General features: G+C 34.9%; 1 protein-coding gene across 1 annotated transcript in view; it reads right to left on the bottom strand.

The window, feature by feature from the left end:
- The window catches only part of MAP4K5 (mitogen-activated protein kinase kinase kinase kinase 5), a 136,408-nt gene that overhangs the window by 100,285 nt on the left and 23,367 nt on the right, over window positions 1-12,756 (bottom strand). The window lies entirely within an intron of this gene.

Below are 12,756 nucleotides of genomic sequence, written 5' to 3'. Positions count from 1 at the left end.
CCATGAAAAATATAGTGATGGCAACTTGTCAATCTGACTGTTTTGGTTGCAAATAAGGAAATATTCATGAATGTTTTCCATTGAGCAAAATGAATATAAAATATAAATAAAAGTCATTTCTAACAAAACATTTTCTCTGGAAGAATGCCTATCTTAGATTCCGAAAACTCACCTAGACAGAAAATCCTTCTCAGTTTTAAATTCGATTAAATATCTATTTATCGATTCTAAATTAGAATCCGACATTGAAATTCACCTTTTCTATATATTGTAGCAAAAAGTATCTTCACTTCTATTTTATCTTGTGTTCAGAAGGAAATTGGAATCTAAGGGAAACAGAGTACTCTAGCATTACAAGTGATTTTTACCTATTAAATGGCAGAAAATGTCTGCTTAGCCTTTATTAGTTTTCTGCATCTATTATTTCCCTGGTGGCGCAGTGGTTGAGAATCCACCTGCCAATGCAGGGACACAGGTTCCAGCCCCAGTCCAGGAAGATCCCACATGCTGCGGAGCAACTAAGCTTGTGCGCCACAACTACTGAGCCTGCACTCTAGAGCCCGCAAGCCACAACTACTGAGCCTGTGTGCCACAACTACTGAAGCCCACACACCTAGAGCCTGTGCTCCACAACAAGAGAAGCCACCGCAATGAGAAGCCCACGCACCGCAACAAAGAGTAGCCCCCACTTGCCGCAACTAGAGCAAGCCCGTGTGCAGCAACAAAAACCCAACACACCCAAAAATAAATTTATTAAAAAGAAAAAAAACGAACACATTAAAATAGAAGTAAATACTGAAAAGCAGGAACATACCACTTAATCAGCATAGCTGACATTTGTCCTATTTGGCTAAACCTCCTACTTTGGGAACTGTTTCAAGAACATTAACAAGGCAAATTAATTGCTGTTTATATCTTTATATACTTTCTGACTTTAAAAAACTTTACTTTCTCCGTTTATACTTCCAGGAAATAAGATGAGATATCATAATGTAAAACTGAAAAAAGTTTTAAACACCTATTGAAAGATTTTTAAAGATTCCCACTTACTCTGAAAACTGATTAATCTAGTAAAATACATTTAACTTGTTATTTTATTTAAAAATAAAATATTTCATCAATATTTGGACTATTGGACTATTTCATGAATATCAGACTATTTCATGAATATTTCCAATTTAGCACTTTAAAAAACAAACAAGCAAACAAAAAAAGTATTGCATTAATCACCCTGGGCAATGATTTTATTAAGTTCCATCCCTGTATGCAAGGCTCACAGTTTTAAACAAATGATAATTTGCAAAATTTAAAAGTACTGTCATGTAGTTCCACCATAATAAGGGGATAATGGGAGGAGAGAAGAGATGGGAAGGCAAATTAGGATTCTGATGATCAGCTTTCCCAGGAAAGCTTGATCTTGTTCTGACTGTCGGCTGGCACTAGCTACAGACTTGTTGAGCAAAAGCAGCATCTGTAAAATGAGTTAGAGGGTAGGCTGAAATTCAGACACAGACAGGAAAACATGGTGACACGCATCATCATAATATCTGCCTACTTTTATAGGGCAGTCCTGATGCCTGACCAAAGAGATAACAAAACTCAAAATGGTATCATTGGTATTGTTTATTTTCAATACTACTCACTAGTAAGTCAAACGTTATTTAAATGTCACCATTTATAAAATGGTACCTATATTTAATAAGTATATACTATAAAAATGAGATAGAGAAATGGTTAAATCACTCTTGAAAATAATAATTTGCTTGTGTATATATACAAACGGCAACAAATATAGGGAAGAATACCCACTCATTTTCTTTATCAATTATTTTTGTGGTTAATTAAAAAAACAGTTCTCTGTGCTAATCTATTTTTGCTCCTAACCCTAAGTTCACTTTAGGAATTTTATAAATATTAGAAGAGTCTCAAAAGCAATCTGTTTCAGTGAAATTTTAAATATAATATTATAAAATTAAATTACCAGGAACAAGTCAGTAAATCTGTAATATTGTAATATTCTACGTCATATTGGCAAATGATTATCTTCTCAGGTCTAAATAAAATTCTAAACCAGCTCATCTGTTAAATAAATACAAGGAAGCACTTTTGCGCTATACTGGCTTTAGTGCAATTTTTTAAAAAGCTGCTGAGTACAGTCAAGAATTCATTCTGAAATACAGCTGTCTCCAGAATTATTTGAGGTATCTGAACTGAATGTTGACAAAATTCATTACTATACCATCATATTTTTGACATAAAAACTCCCCTAACTCTGTTTCAAAAACGTGAAAACCACCATCTGCTTTGGCTTTTCTGAAAATGCTAAAAAAGAAAAAAAATAGTATAAAAATCTACTATCAATACAGAAAACATTTTTTAAGACACAAAACAAAACAAATCCACGAATAAAATGTAATGAAACAACCCAAATGAATAAAATCACTGTCACAAAGAGAAGACCAATTTCTCAAATTCTAAAACATAGATTATGAAAATGAAACTATTTACTAAAAAAATGTATATATATATTTAAAGATAAGAAAAACTTATTTCTCAGGTGACTAATTTTATAGTTATTTACTAAAATCACAATTACTATTAAGGGTGAATTGAAATCTAAAGATATAATAAATACTAAGACCTTATTTTCTGAACATCACAGATTAGAGACGATATGCAGTATTAGTGCCACAGACAATAGGGCAGAAGCAGCAAGTCACCTACAAGAGGAAAAACTGCAGGCAAGTCTTACAGTTTTCTCTAACAATATTCAAAGAAGAAAACGTCTACAGATTTTTTGAGGACAGAAGAATGCATGACGTACTAATTCTATATCTAGTCAACTGGTCATTCTCATTCAAAGGCAACAGAATGTTCCTTTTGTACAAAGATATTTATTGAATGCCCACTATGTGCCTAAACTGTTTCAGGTGATGAAATATAACAGTAAAGACATATTACTATTCTCATGGTTCTTACATTCTAGGAGAGACAGACATTAAACAAACAAATACAAATAAATAAGAAAAGTGTCAGGCAGTCACATGTCCTAGGCAGAGAACTAAAATAACAAGGGCCTAGGTGACTACTTTAAATTAGGTAGTCAGAAATGGGTCTTTACAAGGATATATATAACATTTAAGCTGAAATCTGAATGACCAGGAGGTCTTCTGGGCAAAGATTGTGAAAAACAGTACTTTAGGCAGAATACAAGAGCCAGTTTGATGTTGGACTGGTTAAATAAGAAGAAAAAAGAAGAGAGGAGTAGAGAAGGAAAAAAGATACACAATGAGTTCAGAAGTAGGGCCAATCACATAGGGTTTTATAAGCAAGGCTGAAAATTTGAATATTATTCTAAGTGGAATTTGGAAGCTCCACAAAGGTTTTAAGCAGGAGAGCACTACGATCTGATCTGTGTTTTAAAAAGATCATTCCGGTGGCTTTGTGGAAACTAGACGGTGGCAGATGGGAGGTCTGGGAGAAGAAACAGGGAGACGAGAGGGTAAAGATGGTAATTAGGAAAAGTAGATGGATTCAGGATATGTTTTGGAGGTTGAGTTGAAGGAACTTGCTGACAGACTGACTCTGGAGTGCAAATGAAAGAGAAATCAAGGACAATGCCTACATTTTTGGCTTGGCTAACTGCTTAGCAAAATGGGGAAGACTGAGGGAAGAGCAAGTTTGAGAAGAACAATTAACTTGTGGTTCAAAATTATATTATTCCTGATATTCATAGGAAAATCAATGTGATGATATGATCCAACTTATCAACAACTGATACAAAATAAGTCATTCAAAATGACAAGGTCACGGAATGAAAGGACAGTCGGCAGTGAATCTGTTTAAATATAAAACTAAGTCTAAGTAATTGGTATCTTATAAAAAAAAAGACGCAGATTAAATGCATACTCATGCCCCAGTATAATCAAAAAATTCTCAGACTAAAACCTCCAAATAAACTAACATCTGAAAACTGGGAGATGAAGAGGCAGCAGTATAAAGTTCAACATCTTTAAGGCTAGGAAGTTAATGCCTGTTTCATTTCTTAAGTTGGTAAGTTAAAAACACAAATTTAAGTATATTATTCAAAGTCTTAGAAGCCATCCTCTGATAAAACTACGGACTGTGTATCTTTCAAATTATCAGCAATAAAAATAAAAGAAACCTCTAACCATTTTTTGTTTAAAACCTTCAAAAAACATTAAAAAAACCCCACAGTAACAGGTGATTAATCATCTCACTAACCAATAATAAAGTGACTGACCTATCTATTAAAAGGAGAAAGATTCAAACTGGGTTGTAAAATAAAATTTCAATACAATTACTTACAAGACAAACCCTAAAAACCAATGATCCAGAAAGGATTAAAGTAAAATGATAGGCCCAAATATAACAGCATTATCCATTTGTTATATGCTACCCAAATATAAACAAAAAGAAAGGAGGGTTGGCAATAGCAATGTTTGACAAAGTTATATTCAAAGCAAAAAGAGCATCAAAGAACACTAAAAATAACAATTCTATCAGAAAAAATATGAATTCTGTACGACTGTCACAGAGAAAATAAATCCAATAAAATCAATGATACATAAGTATCAACAGTAACCAACTAGAAAGTATAAGAGGAGGAAAAATGCTATTCACAGTAGCAAGAAATCACCATAAATATGAAGGCCTGTGGCAAAAGCTATATTTTCCTGAAGACCTAAATAAGAAAAAATCCTTACTACTGTCAAACGCTAAGTCTTCTAAATTATTCTCACAAGCTTTTTGTTTACTTTGATAAAAATGATTTTAAAGTTCTCCTGGGAGAAAATTATTATAACAGAAAGGAAATAACTGAAAAATAAAAGCAATGAAGATTATAAAATGCAATGAAAAGTCAGAGTAGTCAAAAACAGGATAATCCTGAAGTACGAATGGGAGGGGGAAAAGAATCACTGAAACAGAAAACAAAACTCATACTTACATGGAAATTCAGTTCATGACAAGTGAGGCATTTCAAACCTGTGAATAAACAGCTTTGGAAAACTGTCTAGCCATTTGAAAAAGAACAGACCAAAGATCTCCATCACATCTTAGAACAAAACTGTCCCTGATGGAGCAAATATTTAAATGTTGGAAGGGGGAAAAATCTTGAAGAAATTGCAGTTAAATATCTTTAGAGTTGACCAGTACAAAAAGCTTAAGTATGAGGAAGAAAGGAATAGAGAAAGAGAACCACCAAATTTACCTAGGAGGGAAAAAATACCTTCCACACAGAAAAGTACCATAAGCAGAGTACAAAGATAGAAGACAAACTGAAGAAAACTTTTAAAACACATGAAAAGTCATTATTTGCAAAATGTAAACAGCATCTAAAAATCAATAAGAAACTTCCCTCTTAGAACTGCTTTTGCTGCATCCCATGGGTTTCGGATCATCCTGTTTTCATTTTTATATGTCTCTAGGTACCTTTTAAATTTCCTCTTTGGTTTCTTCAGTGTTCCACTGGTTGTTTCGTAGCATATTGTTTAGCCCCCACGTGTTTGTGTTTTTCGCAGTTTTTTTCTTATAGTTGATTACTAGTCTCATAGCGTTGTGGTCAGAAAAGATGCTTGATATGATTTCAATTTTCTTAAATTTACTGAGGCTTGTTCTGTGGCCTAGCATGTGTTCTATCCTGGAGGATGTTCCATGTGCACTAGAATGTGTATTCTGCTGCTTCTGGATGAAATGCTCTCTATGTATCAATTAAGACCATTTGGTCTAATGTGTCATGGAAGGCCTGTTGTTTCCTTATTGATTTTCTATCTGGATGATCTGTCCATTGATGTAAGTGGGGGGCTTAAAGTCTCCTGCTATTATTGTGTCACTGTTGATTTCTCCTTTTATGTCTGCTAATATCTGCCTTATATATTTAAGTTCTCCTATGTTGAGTGCATATATATTTACAATTGTTATATCTTCTTGGATTGATCCCTTGATCATTATGTAGTGTCCTTCTTTGTCTCTTGTAACAGTCTTTAATTTAAAGTCTATTTTGTATGACATAAGTATTGCTACTCTGGCTTTCTTTCGATTTCCATGTACTGGAATAACTTATTCCATCCCCTCACTTTCAGTCTTTATGTGTCTCTAGATTTGAAGTGAGTCTCTTGTAGGCGCATATATATGGGTCTTGTTTTTGTATCCATTCAGCCAGTCTATGTCTTTTGGTTGGAGAATTTAGTCTGTTTACTTAAGCTAATTATTGATATATATGTTCTTAGTGCCACTTTGTTAATTGTTTTGGATTTGTTTTTGTAGGTCTTTTTTTTCCTTTCTTCTCTTCTCTTGTGATTTGATGACTATCTTTAGTGTTTGGATTCCTTTTTCTTTTTTGTATGTATATCTATTGAAGATTTTTGGTTTGTGGTTACCATGTAGTTTTTGTATAGCAGTCTACATATATAAAATATTGTTTTAAGTTGCCAATCTCTTAATTTCAAATGCATTTAAAAACCCCTGCATTTGTACTCTCCTCCTCTCATGATTACTGTCTTTAATGTCATATTTTACATTTAATTGTTTTGTGAATCCCTTAACTGTTTACTGTGGATGTAGATGGTTTTATTACTTTTGTCTTTTAACCTCCCTACTAGCTTTGTGTATGGATGATTTCCTATCTTTACTATGTGTTTGCCTTTATCGATGAGCTTTTTCATTTTGTAATATTCTGTTTCTAGTTGCAGCCTTTTATTTTTTGCGTAGACAAGTTCCTTTAACATTTATTGGAAAGCTGGTTTGGTGGTGCTGAACTCTTTTAGCTTCTGCTTGTCTGTAAAGCTTTTGATTTCTCCATCAAATGTGAATGAGAGCCTTGCTGGATACAGTATTCTTGGTTGTATTTTCTTCCCTTTCATCACTTTAAATACATCATGCTACTACTTTCTGGCTGAGGACTTTCTGCTGAAACATTAACTGATAGCCTTATGGGAGTTCCCTTGTATGTTATTTGCTGCTTTTCCCTTGCCACTTTTAATATTCCCTCTTTATCTTTAATTTCTGCCATTTTAATTACAATGTGTCCTGGTGTGTTCCTCTTTGGGTTAATACTGTATGGGACTCTCTGCTTCCTGGAGTTGGGTGACCATTTCCTTTCCTGGGTTAGGGAAGCTTTCAACTAGAATGCCTTCAAATATTTTGAGACTCCTATAATGTGAATATTAATGTACTTGATGTTGTCTGAGAGGTCTCCTAAATGGTCACTTCTTTTCATTCCTTTTTCTTTCAGCAGCAGTGATTTCCACTACTCTGTCTTTCAGCTCACTGATCCATTCCTCTGCATCAGTTATTCTACTGTTTATCCCTTCTAGTGTATTTTTCTACTGTTTACTCCTTCTAGTGTATTTTTCATTCAGTTATTGTATTCTTCATCTGTCTGTTTCTTCTTTATATTTTCTCTTTGTTAAAAACTTTTAACTTGTCACTCTGTGCATCCATTTTCTCCCTAATTAAATTCAAAAGCTTTTGCACAGCAAGGGAAACCACTGACAAAACAAAAATACAACCTATCAGATGGAAGAAAATATTTGCAAATGATATGACTGACAAGGGATTAATATCCAAAATTTAAAAACAACTCATACAACCCAACATCAAAAAAGCAAACAACCCAATCAAAAAATGGGCAGAAGAACTGCACAGACATTTTTTCTAAAAAGGATATGCAGATGGCCAACAGGCACATGAAAAGATGCTCAATATCAATAATCATCAGGGAGATGCAAATCAAAACCACGAGATATCACCTCACACCTCTCAGAATGGCTATCATCAGAAAGAATACAAATTAACAAATGTTAGGCAAGGATGTGGAGAAAAGGGAACCATGCACACTGTTGGTGGGAATGTAAATTGGTGCAGCCACTGAGGAAAACAGTAGGGCGGTTTCTCAAAAAACTAAAAATAGAACGACCATATGACCCAGCAATTCCACACCTGGGTATATATCTGAAAAAACAAAAACACTAATTTGAAAAGATACCTCCCACTCATCTACCCCAATGTGCATGTATCTTTCATACATGAACATTTATAGTAAGCAAGATATGAAAGCAACCTAAGTGTCCACCAACAGCTGAATGGATAAAGAAGATGTAGGGGTGTATACACACACATACACACACACACACACACACACATACACACACTTTCTTTCAAGTGCACACAGAAGGTTCTCCAGAACAGATCACATTTTGGGTCACAAATCAAACCTTGGAAAATTTAAGAAAACTGAAATTGTATCAAGCATCTTTTCCAACCACAATGCTATGAGACTAGAAATCAATTACAGGAAATAAACAGTAAAAAACACAAATACATGGCCGCTAAACAGTGCGCTGGTAAATAACCAAGGGATCAGTAAAGAAGTCAAAGAGGAAATAAAAAAATACTTAGAAACAGGGCTTCCCTGGTGGCACAGTGGTTGAGAGTCCACTTGCCAATGCAGGGAACATGGGTTCGTGCCCCGGTCTGGGAAGATCCCACATGCCAGAGAGCGGCTGGGCCCGTGAGCCATGGCCGCTGAGCCTGTGCGTCCGGAGCCTGTGCTCCTCAATGGGAAAGGCCACAACAGTGAGAGGCCCGCGTACAGAAAAAAAAACCAAAAACCCTAGAAACAAATGACAACAAAAACATGACAATCCAAAACCTATGGGATGCAGCAAAAGCAGTTCTAACAGGGAAGTTCATAGCAATTCAAGCTCACATCAAGAAACAAGAAAAATATCAAATAAACAATCTAACTTTACACTTAAAGCAACTAGAAAAAGAAGAACAAAGAAAATCCAAAATGAGTAGAAGGAAAGAAATCATAAAGATGAGAGCAGAAATAAATGAAATAGAAACAAAGAAAACAATAGCAAAAATCAATAAAACTAAAGGCTGGTTCTTTGAAAAGATAAACCAAATTGATAAACCATTAGCCAGACTCATCAAGAAAAAAAGGGAGAAGACTCAAATCAAAAGAATTAGAAATGAAAAAGGAGAGATTACAACTGACACTGCGAAAGTACAAAAGATCATAAGAGACTACTACAAGAAACCGTATGCCAAAAAAATGGACAACCTGAAAGAAATGGACAAATTCTTGGAAAAGTACAACCTTCCAAGACTGAACCAGAAAGAATTAGAAAATATAACCAGACCAATCACAGGTAATGAAATTGAAACTGCAATTAAAAATCTTTCAACAAAAGTCCAGGACCAGATGGCTTCAAGGGGGAATTCTACCAAATGTTTAGAGAAGAGCTAACACCTATCCTTCTCAAACTTTCCAAAAAACTGCAGAGGGAGGAACATTCCCAAACTCATTCTACGAGGCAACCATAACCCTGATACCAAAACCAGACAAAGATATCACAAAAAAAGAAAATTATAGACCAATATCACTGATGAACTTAGATACAAAATTCCTCAACAAAATACTAGCAAATAGAATCCAACAACACATTGAAAGGATCATACACCATGATCAAATGGGGTTTATCCCAGGAATGCAAGGATTCTTCAATATACTCAAATCAATCAATGTGATACACCATATTAACAAACTGAAGAATAAAAACAATATGATCATCTCAATAGATGCAGAAAAAGCTTTTGACAAAATTCAACACCCATTTATGATAAAAACTCTCCAAAAAGTGGGCATAGAGGGAAGCTAACTCAACATAATAAAAGCCATATACGACAAACCCACAGTAAACATCATTCTCAATGGTGAAAAACTGAAAGCATTTCCTCTAAGATCAGGAACAAGACAAGGATGTCCACTCTCGCCACTATTATTCAACATAGTACTGGAAGTCATAGCCACAGCAATTAGACAAGAAAAAGAAATAAAAGGAAAATGAATTGGAAAAGAAGAAGTAAAACTGTCACTGTCTGCCGATGACATGATACTATACATAGAAAATCCTGAAGATGCCACCAGAAAACTACTAGAACTAATCAATGAGTTTGGTAAGGTTGCAGGATACAAAATTACTGCACAGAAATCTCTTGCATTCCTATACACTAACAACGAAAGATAAGAGAGAGAAATTAAGGAAACAATCCCATTACTATCACAACAAAAAGAATAAAATACCTAGGAATAAACCTACCTAAGGAGACAAAAGACCTATACTCATAAAACACTGATGAAAGAAATCAAAGATAACATAAACAGATGGAGAGATATACCATGCCCCTGGATCGGAAGAATCAATATTGTGAAAAGGACTATACTACCCAAAGCAATCTACAGGTTCAGTGCAATCCCTATTAAATTACCAATGGCATTTTTCACAGAACTAGAACAAGAAATTTCACAATTTGTATAGAAACACAAAAAGACCCTGAATAGCCAAAGCAATCTTGAAAAAGAAAAACAGAGCTGGAGGAATCAGGCTCCCAAACTTCAGACTATACTACAAAGCTACAGTAATCAAGACAGTATGGTACTGGCACAAAAACAGAAATATAGATCAATGGAACAAGATAGAAAGCCCAGAGATAAACCCACGCACATATGGTCACTTTATCTTTGACAAAGGAGGCAAGAATATACAATGGAGAAAAGACAGCCTCTTTAATAAGTGGGGCTGGGAAGACTGAACAGCTACATGTAAAAGAATGAAATCAGAATATTTCCTAACACCATACACAAAAAGAAACTCAAAATGGATTAAAGACCTAAATCTAAGGCCAGACTCTATCAAACTCTTAGAGAGAACATAGGCAGAACACTGTATGACATAAATCACAGCAAGATCCTTTTTGACCCACCCCCTAGAGTAAGGGAAATAAAAACAAAAATAAAGAAATGGGACCTAATGAAACTTCAAAGCTTTTGCACAGCAAAGGAAACCATAAACAAGATGAAAAGACAACCTTCAGAATGGGAGAAAATATTTGCAAATGAAGCAACTGACAAAGGATTTACCTCCAAAATATACAAGCAGCTCATGCAGCTCAATGTCACAAAAACAAACAACCCAGTCCAAAAATGGGCAGAAGACCTAAATAGACATTTCTCCAAAGAAGATATACAGATTGCCAACAGACACATGAAAGGATGCTCAACATCACTAATACTTAGAAAAATGCAAATCAAAACTAAAATGAGGTATCACCTCACACCAGTCAGAATGGCCATCATCAAAAAATGTACAACAATAAATGCTGGAGAGGGTGTGGAGAAAAGGGAACCCTCTTGCACTGTTGCTGGGAATGTAAATTCATAGAGCCACTATGAAGAACAGTATGGAGGTTCCTTAAAAAAGTAAAAATAGATCTACCATATGACCCAGCAATCCCATTACTGGGCATATACCCTAAGAAAACCATAATTTAAAAAGATACATGTACCACAATGTTCATTTCAGCACTATTTACAATAGCCAGGATATGGAAGCAATCTAAATGTCCATCAATAGATGAATCGATAAAGATGTGGCTCATATATAAAGTGGAATATTACTCAGCCATAAAAACGAACCAAGTTGAGTTATTTGTAGTGAGGTGGATGGACCTAGAATCTGTCATACAGAGTGAAGTAAGTCAGAAAGAGAAAAACAAATAACATATGCTAACGTATATGTATGGAATTTTAAAAAGCGGTACTGATGAACCTAGTGGCAGGACAGGAATAAAGATGCAGACGTAGAGAACAGACTTGAGGGCACAGCAGGGAAGGGGAAGCTGGGATGAAGTGAGAGAGTAGCATTGACATATATACACTACCAAATGTAAAATGGATGGCTAGCGAGAAGCTGCTGCATAGCACAGGGAGATCAGCTCGGTGCTTTGTGATGACCTAGAGGGATGGGATATGGAGGGTGGGAGGAAGTCTCAAGAGTGAGGGGATATGGGGATATATGTATACATATAACTGATTCACTTTGTTGTACAGCAGAAACTAACACAACTTTGTAAAGCATTTATACTCCAATAAAGTAGTGAAAAAAAAATGGGCAGAGGATCTGAATAGATATTTCTGCAAAGCAGATACACAAATGGCCAATATGCACATGAAACGATGCTCAACATCACTAATCATTAGGGAAATGCAAAAAAAAACCCTACAATGAGATACCCCCTCACTTCCATTAGGGTGGCTGCTATAACAAATAAAGCAGAAAAATAACAAGTGTTGTAAAGGATGTGGAGAAACCGGAACACTTGTGTAGTATGGATGGGAATATAAACTGTATAGCCACTGTGGAAAACAGTATGGTGGTCCTCCAAAACAATAAAAATAGAAGAATTCTGGCATGGATGGTGGTGATGGTAACACCACATTATGAATGTATTTTATACCACTGAACTGTACACGTTAAAATTGTTTGGATGGCAAATTTTATGTTATGTGTACATTACCACAGTAAAAAGAAAGAAAGAAAGAGGAAAGAAAGAAAAAAAAAGAAATTGGAGAAAAAAGAAAGCTACTACTGCTTTCATTAGAAACTTTTAGGACATCAAAATAAGTAAATAGTTTCAGGTTTTATACAGTTGTTTTATTTTCAAAGCAAGTTACTCAGTATGTTTTAAAACAAACAGTCTTCGGACAGACAGAAGTATAAAAAAATAAGCATTAGGCTAAGACCAGAATTATTAAACCTATCAACCAGCCAGGGAATGGCTGACATATAAAATATAATTATCCTGAATTTCACCAAATATTCCCCCAAATCAATGAATACTTTACTAATCACATTCTCATAAAAGCTTAAATTGAAGTCCAAATAT

The sequence above is a fragment of the Lagenorhynchus albirostris genome, chromosome 1 (genome assembly GCF_949774975.1).
Source record: "Lagenorhynchus albirostris chromosome 1, mLagAlb1.1, whole genome shotgun sequence".
Taxonomy (NCBI): domain Eukaryota; kingdom Metazoa; phylum Chordata; class Mammalia; order Artiodactyla; family Delphinidae; genus Lagenorhynchus; species Lagenorhynchus albirostris.
The sequence above is the reverse complement of the archived record's forward strand: the minus strand, read 5'-3'. Positions and strand labels throughout refer to the sequence as shown.